Source organism: Artemia sp. Qi Xiang Cuo, chromosome 14 (genome assembly GCF_049724085.1).
Source record: "Artemia sp. Qi Xiang Cuo chromosome 14, ASM4972408v1, whole genome shotgun sequence".
Classification (NCBI taxonomy): domain Eukaryota; kingdom Metazoa; phylum Arthropoda; class Branchiopoda; order Anostraca; family Artemiidae; genus Artemia; species Artemia sp. Qi Xiang Cuo.
This window is the reverse complement of record NC_142807.1, coordinates 40,890,954-40,906,517: the sequence shown is the minus strand read 5'-3', so window position 1 is coordinate 40,906,517 and position 15,564 is coordinate 40,890,954. Positions and strand designations below refer to the sequence as shown.

The window sequence follows — 15,564 nt, the reverse complement described above, 5'->3', positions numbered from 1 at the left end:
CTACGCTGAATAAAATGGCTATTTCAAACTGTTATTGGGATATGTTGGGGGGAGTTCGGGGCGTGGGGGGGGGATAGTTGCCCTCAAATCACTTTCGACTATTAAAAAGGGCACTAGCCCTTTGAATTTTCAATCGAATGAACCTTTTTTGAAGTTTCTACGACAACACCTTCTACAAAAATCTTATATGACCCCAGGGCATAACTTAAAACACTTGCAACGAGGGTTGTGGGGAAGTTTCCTCCTCAAAAAGATATTTTCTGTCTGGAAATCAACTACACAGGACAAAATGGCTATCTCAAAATTTTGGTTGGATGTGATTGGAGGAATGATGGGCTTGGGGAGGGGGGCTAGTTGCCCTCCAATTACTTTTTACTATTAAAAAGGGCACTAGCTTCTCCAATTTCCAAACGAATGAGCCCTTTTCGAAGTTTCTACGACAACGTCTTCTATAAAAACCTCATATGCCCCCAGGACATAACTTAAAACCCTTGCCCCGAGGGTTTTAGGGGACTGTCCTCCTCAAAAACATATTCCCTATCTGGAAATGAACTACGCTGAACAAAATGGCTATCTCAAAATTTTGATTGGATGTTTTGGGGGAAAAGGTGGGCGTGGCTGGGGGGGGCTAGTTGCCCCCCAATCACTTTCGACTATTAAATCGGGCACTAGCCCTTTGAATTTCCAATCAAATGAGCCTTTTTTGAAGTTTCTACGACAACGCCTTCTATAAAAACTTTACGACAACGCCTATTATAATGCGCGATTCAAATTTTCTAGAAACCCCACCTGTAGTTTCCTAGCCCTTAAATAAATGGAAAGTCATTTTTTTTCATCTGAAAAAAAGAAGAAAAATTGTATTTAATTTACAAAGTTTATTGGTGAAAAATCGAATGACTAATCACCATAATTAAATTGAACTCCCCATGCATCGTTTTCGAAAATAGTAGGTTATTATTAATTGCATAAATTTAAATTGAACCAAGATTCGAATAGAATTGCTGAAGTCGTTGTTTTTTGCCTAAGAGGGCTTGGTTCTGTGGTGAGTTGTTAGCAGTAGTAGTAATAACAAAGGCCACCTTTCCTTGTTAAGAAGACAACAATTGGTATAAACAGCAGAACGGCCCCTGGGTTTGCAGAAATTAAAGTTTCGACTTTTCATTCATATTGATAACAGAGTGAGAAGCCCCTGATTTTCTTTTCTCAAAAAGGTAAACTTGCATTCAAAGGATTAAGATTTTTACATATGAAAATGAAATGGGGCATTGCTATCTTCAAAATAATTTAAAGACTTGATTCATTGATGTGAAAAAGTTTTGTAAACCTGCATCTGTTTAATAAATCGGAGCTTCTGAGGGGCATTCAAAGCAACCTGATTTATGTCGAAAGATATTATTAAAATGTTAGATTGAACAAAACATACTTACCTGGTTGGGGAGCTGCCTTGATCATGAAGGAGGCGCTCCCTGGATGAGGCCTTTCCATTGCACTTCGGATTGGCTGACCCCTGTGATTACCCTAAATGGGGGTAATTCAACAGCGTAATTTTTGGTAGTGGGGGACTGTGTTCGCGCGGGCCTCTGTCCACACGCTGGAAAGTTTTGTCATTTGGGCTTCTTTTATATGTCATATGTTTATTATTTGATAGAAAATAGTATACTATATAATTTGATGTTGTTAAGAAAATACTGGAACATGTAAAATATGATCATAGGGCCCTTTTGAAAAAATTATTTTTTCTTCATAAACTTACATGTTTGAAATATTACGGAAGAATTGTGCCTAGAATCCCAAGCATATGAGAGAGTTGAGCGTATACTCTATAGACCTGATGCATTTTGTTTTTGAAAATACTCTGTAATTATTAAATACTGATTTTTAAATTGAACTTGGAATCGAATCAATATGCTGAAATTTAGATTAAGTCGCAAAGGCTAATCTTAAAAAGTGAAATGCCCTTTGTCCCCACACATTTCATCAAATCAATTACGTTGGCAACATATCAAACTAAAAATTTCTGCAGTACCGCCAAGCTTCTTGGAATATTCAAGTAGGGGGGCCTTTGGCTACAGCAATTGATCGACCACTCAGTTATATTATAATTATTTTTGAGCCTGATTACTGAATATTTATGTTATTTTCTGCGGATGTAGTTTCAGTACCATGTCATTAAAGTTGCACATGAATTGCTGCTGATTGAATATGTTTTCTCATCATATGATTTTTTAGCCAGTATTTACTTCTTTGAAAATTGAATTCCTTATTTATTTATTTATTGATTACCCGTTAAAAAAAGGTACAAAAGACAGTGTATCACCAAAACAGAAAAAACACACACAAAAAATAAATTACAACACAATACATATAATCGAACAAATTACAAAGACGAGAAACAAAAACTCAATTATACACTGCACTGCCGGTACGTAAGAAATTTTACTTTTTAAACTTCCAAGTACTGAAGAAACAAGCAATATGATTGATAACTTCAATTCAACTAACCTACAGCAAAATACTTGATAACTTCAATTCATAGTCAACGGACTCAAACAACTAGTCTAAATATGATACGAGACGGTAAAAAGACTAAATATGACAAGAGATGTGCAAATAAAATTAAATGGACAGGGATTTAGTGCCTTAGTAAACGGTACCAAGGGTGGGAAGAGACTTTCTCGTTGTACCGTTTAATTTGTTCAATTATAGCTACCGTTGGGTCCGCAATTTTAAAATTTTTAACAAGGTGTGAATTTCTTGTCCACGGCGGGAGCCGCAACAAGAACTTCGCATACTTAAAAAACGTGGATCTGAGCTTTCTTTTCTCTGGCTCGGGAAAAAGTCTCCAAAACGGGCTTATATACAGGAAATGGGAAAGGGATATTGCGTTATAAAGTCGATCCAGAATTAAACGTTTGTAACGAATTTTAGATGAGACTACTCTACTGTAAGCAAAAGCCAGGCGTTTACGAAGATGATGAATAAGAAGGGAGCGGGTAGTTTTTAGATCCTTTCCAATTGGTAAACCAAGGTAAATAATTTTCGAGACAGGGGCTACAGATAGTCCTCCCAGCCTCAGAGACGAGACCTCTTCTTGGCGCCAGTTGAACAGAAGAACATCCGACTTCTGCGGGTCAAATTCAAGGCCAATGCGACTGTAATTTGATTGTAGTGTGGAGAAGGTGGTCTCTGTACCTGCGACTGTGCGGCTGGGGTTCAAAATGTCATCGGCGTAGGCTATCATTGTAACGTCTATACCACGAGCTATGCATGTTGTCTCGATAGTAGGCTGTGGTTCAATAATATAATTATTAAAGGCACAAGGAGATGTGACTGATCCTTGTCGAGCACCCTTTTTTACTGGGACCACAGGATTCCCACGGTAGGACAGCATCACGTCTGGTGTATATTCAGTGAGGGATCGACCATGGCCAGGAAGTAGGAGTTCAGCCTGTAAGTGGTCGTACATATCTTTAATGGGTAGTAGGATGTCCTTCTGTACATCTCTCTTTCCCTTATCCAGAATGAGTTGGTCATGGAGAAGTGAGTCGTAGGCACGGCAGACGTCATGTAGACCTATAACAATGGACTCTTTTGATTCATCAGCGTCAATCAAGACTGAAACCAAAGCAGAAATGGCGTGGCCGCAACCAAGACCCCTCTGGAACCCTAACTGGGAAGGGGGAGTCCAGAATTTTTCCTGGTTTTCATCAATGACCGAAAGTCGAAGACTTTGCAAAGCGTTGGTGCCGCTGTGATCGGTCTGAACGAAGCACATTCCGAAGTACTTTTTCCTTTCTTCAGGACTGGCCTAAGTGACCCAGTACTAAATGCCGATGGTACGAGTCCAGTAGTGAAGATCATCTAAAAGAGAAGAGTTAGGTACCCCATGAAAGTTGGGCTGCAATGGCTAAGGTGAAGGGCAGATACACGGTCAATGCCAGCCGACTTCTTCTTTTTCAACCGTCGGACCGCGGACGCAACCTGTGATTGGGTAACTATGAAATCTGTATCTGGAATTGATGAGAGCAGGGATGAAAGCTTTTCTTGAATAGAAATGTTAAGATCATTTTTTGGGGCTGAAAACTCATCAAGGTAATAGTTTATACATGTTAAAGATGGGATATCTGACTCGGGACCCGCTGACTCCTTCTTATCAAACATTTTCCATAACAGATTAGGATTTTTATTGCTTTCGAAGCTTGTTAAGAAACCGATAAGGATTTACTAGGATTTACTTTTATATACTCAAGTCAACTCAAGTGATTTTCATAGCTCTGGCCTCTCCTCATATCGAATTAATCTTTCGCCTTTTACTAAAGATTACCGTGGGGAGGGGCACTTGATGAGTCTTAACAAATTTTTGAATGCCGAAAGGCAGACTAATCTATACTCTTGTAGTATGTTCTGATATTCCAAGATTACTTATCTGACAAGCCCGACTACTTACCCTTAGCGTTTGACAAGACGTAAATAACATGAGAGGTCAGTAGGACTACTACTTGAGGAATCCTAATGAGGACTACTAATGAGGCCTTGATTAGTGGTCAGACAAGTAACCCTGGAAAATCCAAGATAATTGAAGTCATATATGAACAAAAATTCAATCTTTTCAAAAATGAAAAACAAATTGTGAAATTATGGGCAGATAGCAAAAAGGACAATAATTGTGAAATATGGCACACTTTCCAGGGGTTTCTAAATAAGCTATGTTTATAGTGAGGTAGACATGATTAGTGTTGTTATTCACCTAGTTGCATACAGCTTTTCAGTTGACAAGGTACCAGCAAGGCATTTGTTGTAATCTTTTGCGATTAAATCCGGGGAAGCTAATTTTAAGAGGATGGGGGATGCTGAAAGGTATTCTTGGCTCAGTTTAATAGCGAGCCAAGCCTTAGGTGATCTTGACATCCCATTCTTTTAGGGTCCTCAGTCCTCCTCCGTCTAGGAACTGTATTTCTGTTCCAGTTTAGGAGGTTCCTTGAAAATGAAGAGTTTTGAGATCTTATAGGGGCAAATCCTTTTATTTGCGGATTCCATCGGTTTCTAGCCTAATACTATCAAAGATTTTAGTCTCTTTGGTTCCTTATCTTGTTTTCAAGACACAATACTCTGTCTGACGGGAGGGAGAACGCGATTCAAGAGACAATGCTCTGAGTGAAGGGAAAAGAGAACCAAGAGGCAATTCTCCATGTCAAGGGAGAACGAGAATCAAGAGAAAACGGTCTGTGAGTAAGGAGGTACCTGGAGCCTAAATGTAAATAACACAAAAACCCTGTGATTTACCATCTCAAAGTTTTTTCTTCGTTGATACTTTCGAGGAGTCTGAAGTATGGCATTCTGACAGCTTAACTAATGATTCCTTGGTCCATATTCATTCAATGAAGAATGAATTCATTTAGATGATGATTACAGTGCAATCTTTAAGATATTTTGGTACAAGGAATTGGTGTGGTCAGGGCTGGCCCTTGTTTGTATAGCAGGCCTTGCTGCAGAACCGTCCTAAATTTTACAGAAATCTATTTTTCTCCAGAGGAAGAAGACTTTTTTGAGGGTCCCATGGGCCTTTACGAGATTTTTATATATTTCTTAAGTCGTTAGACAGCGTAAAAGTGAACTAAGTCCAAGCTGCATTTAGTTCTATCTTGTTTCGCTTAGAAATTAGGTGTGGCTTGATTTGTTGTTCTTACAGCGTAGCCACACGATTTATTTCGGCTAAGAACGAAAGAGCAAAGCATTGCTCAAGGTATCTGAACAAATCTAGCACAAGTCCATACACATAGTACTCCATAGGACACTGATCTTACACACTTAAAAAATCAAAAGATACTACCATTTTGGAATGCAACTTCCCTCGTACTACTTTGTTTCAAGAAATCTGATTTCATTGCTCAAGAAATCTGAAAAAATCTAGCACAAGTCCATACACAATATTACTCCATAAGACATTGATCTTCTACACTTGAAAAATCAAAAGATACTACCATGTTGGAATGCCTCGTACTACTTTGTTTCAAGAAATCTGATTTCATTGCTCAAGGAAGCTGAAAAAATCTAGCACAAGTCCATCGCAAGATTACTCCATAGGACATTGATCTTCTACACTTGAAAAATCAAAAGATACTACCATTTTGGAATGCAACTTCCCTTGTACTACTTTGTTTCAAGAAATATGATTTCATTGCTCAAGAAATCTGAAAAAAACTAGCACAAGTCCATACACAATATTACTCCATAAGACATTGATCTTCTACACTTGAAAAATCAAAAGATACTACCATCTAAGAATGCAACTTCCCTCGTACTACTTTTCTTCTACTAAGTCTTTCTAGCTCGAGTCCATCTTATAGGATGTTTATTTTATTTTTTATATATTTTCTACAGATCAAACATTAGGGCGCCTTAGTAAGTTTATCATCGAATTATGTTATAAAAATCGATTATTATTTTGAGGGTATCTATTCTTTAACAAAGTGTTCTGGGTGTGTTTTTAGCAGTAAGATGGAATTATAGAATTAATATAGTAAATGACAAATAAAAAGGATAAATTTTAATAAAAATAAAGTAAGTAATCATTTACCTGTTGAAGTCTCACTGTATTGTTTATGTGTTTTTTGCTTGAGTGATTAAAAATTCAGCTTTTGTGTCCGTCTTTGGAGCCAATTTTATAATGTCACAATACAAGTTGTATTATTATCAAGTAGCATGGGTGAAGAACACCAGTAGCTTCAATGGTGTGGGGGGTGTATTTTCCTGCAAGATTTTTGACTGCATTCCCCCTCCCAGATTCAAGAAAGTCATTTTACGGCATTCTTATTGAAAAAGAGCTTGGTTTTTTTCGTATTTTTCCTAAAGAAAGTGAAAAAACAACGAACTTTCCCTCCCTGGATTATGAAGAATACTCCTCCCTCCCGAGGGCTGCGTCCGGAATTTCGTTTTAGAGGGGGAGGGGATAAAATTGTTAAAAGAAAAATTCATCGAAAATTTGTTCAAATACATTGCGTTACGTTTTAACGTATCAGACAAAAATATCAGGGGAGCATTGGATAGTGCCGAGCCTCTTTGATTTTTGTGAATTGACGCCATTGATCGTCACCAGTGGTTTCGATGGGGAAGAGGTGACATTTTTCTTGTAATATTTGCTCGGCTTATTTTGAATCCAATTTTTGTGTTTATGTTTAGAGAAAATTTAATAATATCACAACATAACTTGTATTATTGTCAAGTAGGATATATCAACGTAAATGGCTTTTACGTTGGAAATTGAACTAAATCAAAATACACTATTTGTATCCAAGGTTGTCAAAAGGGAGTAAATGTGATATCTACGGAAAAGTTAAGAAAGTTAAGTTGAAACTTTCAGGGTACGTGGAGGGTAATAGTTTCGTAATATTTGTCTATACTCAAGATTGTGACAAAATAGGGGCTGGACTCCATTCAACTCTATAGGAACAAAAAATTTTTGCGGATTTTCAACTTATTCATATTTGAGTATTTCTCCCACTACCTACCAATCGAAAGCATTATAGTACAACTTTTCTTAAAAAATTGTTGCAAAATTTTGGCAAACATATAAATAGTAAGCCAAAATTTGAATTACTACAGAGAGAAACGGAAAAGATCTAAAATATTATTTTCTTAACCAATGAAAAAGAATATGCAAAATAAAACTGTCAAAAATTGTCATTATATAAATGACAGAAATTTTTGTTAAATAAACAACATTATTTAGCAAGTGATTTAACTAAGGATGACATTTTTAATTGTATTTTTTAACTAAGCCACCACGTTATATAGGTACTGTACCGTGTCCTATCTTTCCCTTGTCACGTTTCCCCTATATTCGGGACAATCCTTTTTTATTTGAATTGTCCCCAATCATTGCTTATATTCAACAAAATTCGTAGGATAGTGTTAAACTGTGAAAAACGGCAAACAAAACTAATCACCTACATGTTGCAACTTTCTTGGCTCTTCGCTACGTATTTAATTTATGCTATGCTTTACCCCCCCCCCCCCACCTCCTCTAACTGGCAAATATAAATATTGCAACTAAATGTTGTAACTCCTTTGGTACCTAAAACTTTAAAATCACCAAGTTTAACGTAGCTTAATAATTACCATATAATGCAAAACAAAATTCAATCCCTCCTAGCGCAGATGGTTATGCATGTGTTGAAATCAATGCCGGAGGAATCGTATGGAGGCTAGAATAATTTTTTTTTTTACAACAAAGATAAAATACTTGAAAATTAAATTTACTACTAATGTCACAAATCGATGCAATTGTTTTTTGAAAATGTTTTTTCTACGTTATAATGTTCGTGGCTTTGCCAACATATAACGTTAAATAAGTTTTAAAATAAAAATTTAAACTTAAAATTAGCAGTTAATATAGAACTTCAGGGTATATTTGGGTGGATTTAAAACTAACCAAAAGACACTTCATGCATTCAGTTTTGTCCAAAGGGCGATACCTCAGGAACGGCTAAGGGTACTACCTTGAAATTGTCAGGACATGTTAGATGGGAAATTGAACTAAATGGAAATACACTATTTTCAAATTATTTAATTTTCTTTGGAGGGGGGGGTCCCCTAGAAGGTCTTTACACTTCTACCCTGATAGATAAAATATTTTTTCCTTGTATTTTATTGAAAAAGGGCTTGTAATTTTTGTATTGTAAAGTTTTCTGCTAATTATAGAATTCTTACACACTGAGAGTCATTAAAACACATAAATCGTCTTTGTTTTTTTCTTTTGTTTAATAAATTGCATTTAATTTTTTTGCATCATTTCTGTTTATGGGTCTTTTTGTTTCACTATTGGTTCACTATATACAACCATGTAATTTAAATTTTGTTTCATGCAATTTTCAACTAGACGTTAGTCATTCCCGCCTCTCTGGGGCCATCTTTTTAATTGTGTTTTTTTAAGAAATTTCACGTTTTTTGAAAATTTTCCAAAATTCCTTTTAATTAGTCATTGTATTCCTGGTTAGTTTCAAAATCTGTTAAAAAAAACTGATATAAATTTACGGTACTGTTTTACTTAATGGTATATACCGCTATAGACTCTATCAAGCAAACTAGTCAAACGGGAGAGACAGATACCCGGTTATAAGGGTACATGAAACAAATTTGAGCTTTATATTTGCAGATTAGGGGGGAGGGTAAAGCATGGCATATATTAAATACGTTACCTAACCTAGGTACCTCCCCCCCTAAACCCCAAAAAACAACAGTTTAAATATTGTAAATTCAATGAAAAACCATGCTTTGCAATCAATTTAGATAGCAATTACCCGCTTAGCGGGTCTCCTTGCTAAATTGCTATAGAGTCTATGGCGGTGTTTACCATTAAATAAAACAGTACCGAATTTACTATGATTTATTTTCGAAAAGCTAAATGTGCTCTCAAGCGATAAGAACGTTTTTATCAGAAAGAAAGCATGACTTTACTATCTAAATAAATAATCTAGAACCTTGATATGTTAATATGAAAATGTTTCACAACATTTGGACATATAAAATCATACGGTAATTTTGCATTATATCTTACACACCGCTATATACTGTATCGAGAAACACTAAAGAAAACCAGTCAAACGGGTGTTTGCAATTGAGAAATGGATTGCAAGGTAGTTTTCTCAAACCAAAATAATCATGAAATTTGAGAAGGTCTATTAAAGGCTCTGAAAGAGAAATAAATACCAGATGTCTATAGCATAAGAAATTGCATTATGTGTGCCAAAAGATAGAATATTTCAGATTATCTACGCATTTATTTCCATGTCATGCTTCACGTCATTGAAGGAAAAAAACATATTATTAAAGCAATCATTTAAATCTGAGAATTACTTGAAGTTACATAAATACTTAATATAGGAGTGGTTATTAGCACAGTAATGATGACCCTTAATGTAGAGGTAAGTATTAGCATTAAAATTAGTTGTATTAATCAGACACACTATGAGTATTCAATCTTTTTTTTTTGGGGGGGGGGATACAAATTCAAAAAATTAGAGGGATTGTAAACGATTTCAGACTTGAAGAGGGAATGACCCAATACCCTCCCCCTCTATGCGTGCCAATTAGTCATTTAATTAAGGCTTGTTAGCATCCAATAGAGGTTTCTATATTTGTGTTATGCTTAGTTATTTCTGTAGCCTTTTTAAAAGTTATTTTCTTTATTATTTGTTTTTTAATTAATAAAAAGTAAAAATTTTACAATTGCAGCAATCAGACAATATTTTCTTGAAATAAAAATAAAAAAAAATTCAAATTCATATGAAGGCACAGGCAAGAGGCACATATGGAGGTAAGTAGTCCATATATCAACTTTTCAGTACTAACTTTTATCAATAGAATCTGTCAGTGGTAATTGAACTTGCTTAGCCTGAGTTTGTACCTTACGGGAATGATTCTTCAACGCCTGTCATCCTATTTGTCTGACACCTAGAATAATTTGAATTATATTAATATAAAAAAAACTGAAATGATTAACATTCATGACTAGAAAGAAAAAGATAATTCAACAGGGGGGGGGAGAGGGGTTATGAGAGCAAATGAGGCTTTTTTTATGCTGAAACTTCTTTCTTGGCAATTTTACAAGGTATCAGAGAGGCAAATCAGGAAATTTCTCATATGTTTTGGTCTACATGAAATGAGCCTTCTTGACTTCACATTACTATGATTTACATATATCCAATTCCATTCATTCATGCTAAATGAGTCTGGAAGACAATATGATACAGCTGAAGTGCAGTACAACATAAATATTAGATTCTCGGTTCAGGTATTTCAGCCTAGCTCACCTCAACTGATTTTTTCATGGGTGAAAAGAAAAAAATACATAACCAACAACAAATTGGAAAAGACAGTGGCAAAGGAACAAATGTGGATAATAAGTTTTCTATGCCATATCTTTAACAGTGAGTGGTTTGCTTTAGAGAACCAAGTTATCCAGGGAATTTAGATAAACAGTTAAAAAGCAACCAACTGAAAGTTGTGTGGATCTGCTCATACATAGAAATTCACAACAAATTTAGTCACACTTATCAAAGTTCATGTTGCATCACAATGAATATTTTCATTTAATTCAGTTTGACAACAGTTATTTGGACAATGACAATGGTGTAACAGTGACAAGTTTTAAGAGTGACAAACTGTGACAATAGTAATTATGACAAGTGCGCATGGGTGCCAGCAAGGGGGGCCACGCCCCCTCCCCCCCTGCAAGAGAGCAGAAGAAACCATAGGAAAGAGAGAAGAATATGGGAAAACCATGGGAAATGTTTGTTGCCCCATTGTTGGCTACCTGCTAATAGATTTTAACCCATAATAAGGAAATATAATTTTAATTTGTGACTGAGTAACCCCTAACCAGTTTTCCACAAACATTTTTTCTATATGGTTTGGTTGGAGCAAAAAAAAAACAAAAAAGAAAATTCTTCATAGTAATGAATGGTTTGTAAGTAACGATTCTTGTCAATAACGAAAGTATAAGAGCCTAATTATTGATAATATACATTCAAAGAATCAGCTTTTGATGGTGATCTTAAATGTGTATTTGTTTATTAGTAATTAGTGCAGTTATTACAACACAAGAAAGTTCGTATAATTATAGAAAACAACTTAATAAGAGGAAATTTTGGTAAGAATATGCCGTCAACTTTTGCTTGCATTGCAAGAATGCCCATGATCTGAAATATGAAGCCACTATAATCAGAAATGTTTCCCCTGAACGGAATGCTAAGAATTTCAGTATTTTTCCCCTGAACGGATACATTTTTTGTATTTTCTTATCAATTTTTCTTGTTTCTAGGAGTAATTGTCCTTATCTATTTGTCACTTTGAAAAATATTTGATTTTTTATAGTTATGAAGTATAAAGGTGTCAAATATAGGCCTACTGGCTTTTGGGATTCAAAATTTGGTTAAAAATATTGAATTGAATATTTTTATTTGATTTTATTAAACTTAGTTTTAATGTTTTCTTTGAACAAACTACTTTGATAATGTGTTGTTTTATATAAACACTGAGTCTAAAGGCATTAAATATTCTGATGTTTGATAATCAAGTTCAAAACTGTCAATATTGTTAAAAAATATCTGTCCAACGCCTTTGCATTGCTCAACAGAACTTAATGCTGGGACTTTATATCTTAGTTTTTGTAAGTAGGCTATTGTTTTGTGTATTTTTGTATGCTTTTTTTATTTTTAAAAACTTTTACTTTAATTGACATACTTTTTCCACTGCCTTTATAAAATCGTTTTTCTAAAAGCTTCATTAAATAAAGAAAATAAAACAAATTTTTTCAACTGAAAGGAAGGTGCAACATTAAAACCTAAGACAAACAGAAATTTTTACATAGATGAGGGGGCTCCCCCTCCTCAGCACTACGCTCTTCAAGCTACAGTTTTTTGACACTTTAGAAAAAGTTACTTATTGTTATAATTAAATGACCCTTGTGTTTTAGGAATCGTTTTTGAAGAATTGGGACAAAATTTAAACTTTAGTGCAAAGAGCGAGATGTTGAATAGGGGGCAACCTCCCTGATATGCATAATAATTTCTATTCGTTTTAAGTTTTAATGTTGCTCCTTACTTTCAGTTGAAAAAACTTGTTTTTTTTCATTTTTGAATGTTCTTTAAATGAAGCCAGGATACCTGGCTCCACCTCCATGGAAAAATTCCCCTCCTCATAGAAATATCCTCTGAACAATTAAATCCTGGCGAAAATTTATCCCGGACAATTGCTCTTAACGTGTCCACGCGTAAAATTGAATCGGCAAAGAGAAAGCAAGACATATAAAGAAATTTTGTATACGAATTCTTGCAAACCATACCAGTAGCTACTCGTTGACAGTTAGAGCAGAGCCTGTCGGGTTCAAATTATTCTAATTAGGTTTCAACTGAATCGCTGTTTGCGATTGATAGTTGCGTGCGGAAGGCTTAGGCACTGGCGTTATAGTCACTAAGACATTCACATTGTCGTTGTTAGATTTGGTGCTGGAACCGTCTGTACTAATGGGTGTGGAGGTTAAGTCGGTTATTTTGTTTCGCACTTGTGCACGTTTAGCCGGGCACTTTCGACCCTTTAAAGCGGGTCCAGGTGTAGTATAAGTTAGTTTCAAGGCTGTTGCTGGAGTCACTACCCCGGGTCTCTTCGGTGTTTCGTTTTCAGCCTGACATGGGCCACAGAACCACTGCAAACCCTTCTTCATCTTGCCTAGTCTATGTTTCACAGAAATTTCACTGCACTTCTCACGAACATATATTTTGCATTTGCAGTACTGCATTGAGTTCAAATCCACTTTGATTTTGCACACAGGGTACGATCTTTCGGAATTCGTCATTTTGCGGTTGGATACTAGAGCCATCGTTGAACATATCATTGTTTTAGTCGTCCACAAATCTGATTGGCAAAAGTTCTTCGGAAACCATTGGTTGCTTGTATCCACCTAGGCTATAATGCTAGTCAATTAGCAGCCTAGCTTTCGCTAAAAAAAATAACCGTCAGAGCTAACTCAGCAGGGGAATTTGGTAACACTGGCGTTTCAAGCTTTAAAGATTCTGCAGTAGAGAAGACCCGTGGCAAGTTCAACACACAACTCACCTTATCCCAGCATTTTAAGGATAAAAAATACAACTAGTATTGTACGGCCTCTTGAATATTTGTTGTTGCTCAACTTCTGCACAGGCTATCTCTGAAGAATGCAGCTTGAATTCTATCGCCAAAAATCCGCGAAAAATGGCAGCCAACGTAATCTACGTCGTTATTTGTATTTAACGTCTGGCAACTACTCAGTTTAATCTAAGTAGAAATAAATGAATAAAGCAATCAATTCAATCAAACCCAAAACATCTTGCAGCCACAACCAGATCCATCCATCTTTGCTCCAACACCTTCCAATAGAGTTTAAAAAAGTACTCTTATCTCTCTTCAACAACGCCTGGAGCAATTCTTTCTTCCCATCTGCTTGGAAAACATCACTCATCGTCCCTATATTAAAGCAAAATAAACCCAAAAAGGACCCCAACTCCTTCAGACCCATTATGATTACCCCAGTTCTGGGAAAATTATATGAGAAGATAATTAACTCCCGATTGTATTGGTTTGCTGAGTCTAACCACCTCATCCCACATACCCAAACAGCATTTAGGAAATATCATTCTTCCATTGACGCATTTGCTCGCTTAACCAATGCCATATCTGAGAGTCTGAAAGACAACCAAATCCTAGTTGCAGCCTTCTTGGACTTCCAAAATGCATATGATAATATCCAACATCCACTCCTACTGCAAAATTGATCAAAAATGGGTTTTCCAATACCTGTAGGGAATTTCTTTAAAAGTTACCTATCCGAACGCTCTTTTGTTCTCCAAGTAAATTCCTACATCTCTTCTAAAAATTCTGTCTCCAAAGGTCTTCCCCAAGGTGCTGTCCTCAGCTGTCTCCTGTTTTTACTATATTTATGAGATCTGAACTTACCCCAAAAAAATATTCAGTTTGCAGATGAAAGAGTCCTATGGTCTTCCTCAAATAATTTTGAACTGGCCCAATCCAATTTACAAAAGTAGCTTTATGCCTTTGAATGTTTCTCCAACAATTCATGCCTACCCACCGCCCCATCAAAATCAGCTATAGTACAGTTTCATAATAAGAGAAATCCCCAATCTGCCCTACTAACCCTAACTAGCGTTGCCGTTCATGAGCAACAATACATCGATTATCTTGACCTAACCCTGGATCAAAAACTAACTTTCAGGCTCCACATTGAAAAGGTGAGAATAAAATGCCTCAGAAAAATGCGCATCTTACAAAGGCTACTCAATACGCCTTGGGGTTGCCATAAAAAAAACTCTAATAAATTTCTATAAGACTTATATCAGATGTCAGATTGATTATGGACTAACTGTCTATGGCTCATGCTCAAAAACTCTACTATGCAGTCTGGAGACTGTCCAGAATACTAGGATTCGTGCTATACTCGGCCTCAGGAATCACACCAAAACCAACTTCCTCCTCAGCGAAAGTGGTCTCACCTCTACTTGCCTGCTACCTTACAAAAATTGAAGGTAACAGTTCCCATAGATTACATAACTGGCTAAGAAACCCTGGTGTTTTTAGGGGCCTTGCACGGGATTTGTAACCACCCAAATGACCTTCCCCATACCTTCATCTTCTTTATTTCAAATATACCCCTAGATACCATCCTGGGCTAATCACTACCCAGAAGTGAACCTTTTGTTTGCGCCAGCTATTAAGGCAGATCTTTCCCTTGCCTACGTAAAATCAATGTTCCCTGAATTGGAGTCTCAGAGATATATCCGCCACCTCCCAATTTTTGTGGATGGCTCAAAAATAGAATCTAGGACTGCTTGTGTATTCCCCTTCCCATCTTTAGGTATAGCAGCTGCAGAAAGGCTCCAACGTTATGTGAGTATCATGACAGCTGAAAGAGCTGCCATCAACATTGCATTGAAAAGCATTATAAAGATGCCAAACCCTCCAAGAAACACCCCTCTTAAAATTTTTTCAGACTGAAAATGCGCCCTTGCCTCA

The 15,564-nt window shown here is 36.2% G+C and overlaps 2 non-coding genes across 2 annotated transcripts; both read left to right on the top strand.

Moving 5' to 3' along the window:
- Nucleotides 1–1,419: 1,419 nt before the first annotated feature.
- On the top strand, nucleotides 1,420–1,583 carry LOC148944472 (U1 spliceosomal RNA). The gene has a single exon (XR_016142898.1). It is a non-coding gene; the product is annotated as a U1 spliceosomal RNA (small nuclear RNA).
- Nucleotides 1,584–4,269: 2,686 nt separating this feature from the next.
- Nucleotides 4,270–4,377, top strand: LOC148944471 (U5 spliceosomal RNA). The gene has a single exon (XR_016142894.1). It is a non-coding gene; the product is annotated as a U5 spliceosomal RNA (small nuclear RNA).
- Nucleotides 4,378–15,564: the final 11,187 nt, after the last annotated feature.